The sequence below is a fragment of the Tamandua tetradactyla genome, chromosome 4 (assembly GCF_023851605.1).
Source record: "Tamandua tetradactyla isolate mTamTet1 chromosome 4, mTamTet1.pri, whole genome shotgun sequence".
Classification (NCBI taxonomy): Eukaryota; Metazoa; Chordata; class Mammalia; order Pilosa; family Myrmecophagidae; genus Tamandua; species Tamandua tetradactyla.
In genome coordinates, this window is record NC_135330.1 from 150372412 (window position 1) to 150376231 (window position 3820).

Sequence of the window (3820 nt, forward strand, 5' to 3'; positions counted from 1 at the left end):
AATCTGTATTTAATAATACCCCCCAGAGAAATAAACATTTGTTTAGCACACACTATATGACTGGCTCCGAATTAGCTACCTGAACAGAGATAGGAGCTCTGACCTTGAGGAGAAAGACACATAAGCAAACAACTATGATACAATAAAGTGTCAAGAAAGGGGTCTATATAGAAGTTTGGAGAGGGAATCACTTAAGAATGAACATTACATTTCAGACAGTATCCTAAAGATAAATTTGGATACACCATTTTTTTCAATAAAAGCTTTAAACATTGTTTTTCCTTTAGTTTTTAATATGGAATTCTTCATGAATTTGCATGTGGTCCTTGCGCAGGGGCCATGTTAATCTTCTCTGTAGCTCCAATTTTAGTATATGTACTGCTGAAGTGAGACTGCTTTAACCTTTTTATAAGGCTCAACAAGCAATTATTCCTAGATTCTCAGTAAGTCCACTTTGACAGGCAGAATAGCTTTGCTATGATCATATGGAGTAGTAAGGAGTGACTTAACATTTCCAGTATGCTTATGTGATTACCAAACAAGTTAATCACATTACAAATCCATAGATCACTCATATGAGTATATAACCAAAGCCACCTATATATTGCCCCACACATGTATTACTTTAAATTTAAGCATCCATTGGATACCAGTACTCTATGCTTAAAAGACAAAATGGAATAATATGGAAACAAAAGGTAGTTTAACCAGATATCCTAAAAATTGGGGACTTTCAAAAAATTTTAATCCATTGTTGGATAAATACCTACAAAGCTTTTAAGCTTTTATGTTGATCAGAAGAAGATAAAATGAATCTATTTTCTTTATTCATAAAATGCAATTCCCTGTTTATCTATTGTATGCATTAACTATTCTTTAATAAAAACAAAACAGCAATTGAACAAACAATGCCTACACAGAAAATTTAAAAGTTAAGGCTTGGAAATATCTTTGAAAAGCTTTTTAACTGTAGATACTTAACTTTTAAAAGCTTACCTATTCCTGTTTTATTCAATCATTTTTGGTTAATTTAAAACATTCAAGATCAGTTCTATCTCTGAGTGGTCATGAATAAATACTTATAATTTTATTGTTCCTGAAAGAGTTTTACATAAAAATGCATGTTTAAAATTTTCAATCTCAGAATAAACCTAAATATGAATTGACAAATGCATTGCTTAAAATCTAATGTCGTCATTTGTACAGTAATTTATTTATGCTACCAGAAGACATATTTTCTTGCTATGCAGCTTCTTTTAAGTAAACATTAAAACCTTACATATTTTAAATGATTAAAACAGCTTCTGGCAAAAATAAAGTGACATTGTTGAGTCAGAAGTAAAATTCCAAAGGCATTCAAAATAGATACGCCATCTATATATATATTTTTAAAATTTTTAATTAATCAATTAAAAAAAAGACTTTACATGTGTGTCATTAAAAATAGCTCATGCGTGGGGTGCCCAGGTCGTTCAGTGTTAGAATGCTTTGCCCACTATGTGGGAGATGTGGTTTGATCACCGGTGTATACTCACTGTCCCCCCTCAAAAAAACAATAGCTCTTTTGGTATGGCTTATTTATCATTAGAACTTTTTATCTAGAGATCTTAAATCTTATAAACACTATTTTTTATTCTACTAAGTTTTCCTGAAAGTTCACTTTTGTTCCCTTGTAACCATCTAGTGAGGCCAGATTGGCATAGGTTATCCCTGCCAGAAAGGATGACAATTAAAAGACAATACACACAATAGAAAATAGGACCACTTGAAGTGGGCAGATGCTGATGATGCAACACAAACGTTTTTTAATGAATCATAAACTGAGAGCACAAGCAAGAAACAGTGTCAATCAGATATTAGAGAGATAGCAAGTAAAATGGGTAAATACGTTTTTAAAATCAAAATATAGAAATTGAAACCTGAGCTCTAAGCCTGTGCAATAATATATAAATAGTACATGGCTTCTCATCCTTAAAACTTTATGTAATAGTTACTATTGAGTGCAATAATGTCTGAACTATAGCTAGCATCGTGCTTGGTGCATAATAATTTCATAATAATGTTGGTTCTATTTATTAACTATTGCAATTTGAATTATGTGATTAGGAAAAAAATGGGATTACTAAAAAGAGAGAAAGTATAAACAATGCAGAAAAAGAATTTTCAACTTTTAGGATTATAAAAATAAAAATAATTGAGATCATTTTTTTAATGCGCCAAATTCAGAAATTCTGCTTCAGTTGGTCTAGGGCAGTGCATAGTCATCTGTTTTTATTCAGCCATCATAGAAAAGTACCATATTTGACAACAACAGCTCAAAGTAGTTAGATGTAAAGCCGTATTGGAGTTAAGGTAATAGCACTTGATGGTAACTTAAATTAATGGGAAGAAAGAAAAAAGAGAATCAGAACCTTTCAATAAAAAGGTTGATGTGGCAAACTCTATAAATATATTCTTGTTCACTTTCTTTCAGTTTCATTAAAAATATAAAATGATATGAAGTAATGAGTATGGCAATATGTCATTGGAATTGTCAAATATCTAGGTGGAATATTGATAACAGTAATTGTACCTAAGGAAAAATTAGAAATAGTTGAATACAGGAATGCAATTTCTATATCACACTAGATTTACATTGGTGTAAACCTGAATTAGACTTTGATAAGCTGTGTATTGCAACCCATAGAGTAACCATTAACAAAATAACACAAACTGTGAAAACATTATTAAAATAATTAAAATTTTGTACTAGAAAATATTCACATAATGTAAAATAAGCGTGAAAGGAGGGAGTAAGAAATAAAAAAAAGTATTGAGACACAGAATGCAAAAGCGGAAAGACTGATGCAAATCCAAACAAGTTATGAATTGGAAACCATAATATTGAGAAAATGACATTGTTCCCCTAATTATTCTACAGACTCATGTGATCATGATAAAAATCAAAACATTATTTTTTTTGCAGAAATTGTCAGGCTAATCTGAAAATTGATGTGGTATGCAAAGGACACAGAATACCCAAAATAATCTTGAAAAAGAAGAACAAGTTTGCACGTTTTACCTTATTTCAAAATTTACTCCAGTCTAGGTAATCAAGACAAAGAATTACAGGCATAAGGATAGATAAATAAAGTAATGTATGACACAGCAATTCTTCTCCTAGATATATACTGAAAGAAATGAAAAATTTGCTTATACAAAATTTGTATATAAATGCTCACAGCAGTATTATTCATAATAGCCAAGAACTGGGACATCCTAAATATTCACCAACTGATGAATGGTTGAATAAAAATATGGTATGTACATAAATAGAATGTTATTCACCAATAAAAAGTGATGAAATACTGATATATGGGAGAACAAGATGAACCTTATTATGATAATTGAATGAAGTTCATTGCAAGGACCACATTTTATGATTTCATTTATATGAAAATGTAAGAATATGCAAATCTATAGAGAAAGAAAGATTAGTGTTTGCCTAGGCCTAGGGAGTTGGGGAGGAATGGAAATTACCTTTACAGAGTACAGGGCTTCTTTTTAGGGTGATTAAAATATGATATAATTAGATTGTAGTGAGTGTTGCTCAACTCTTTGAATATACAAAAAACATTGAATTGTGCATTTTAAATGAATGAATTGTATATATGGATGTGAATTTTATATCTGTTAAACTGTAAAATTTAAAGAAATCTTCTGATATAGGGAATAGAAGGGATTTTCCTCAATCTGATAAATAGTACTTATGAAAATGCGACATCTTACATATTTGATATTGAAAGATGACATGCTTTCCCCTAAGATCAGTACCAGGACA

The 3820-nt window shown here is 30.5% G+C and overlaps 1 pseudogene; it reads right to left on the reverse strand.

The window, feature by feature from the left end:
* Positions 1-289: 289 nt before the first annotated feature.
* Positions 290-390, reverse strand: LOC143681909 (U6 spliceosomal RNA; annotated as a pseudogene).
* Between the last annotated feature and the right edge of the window lie 3430 nt (positions 391-3820).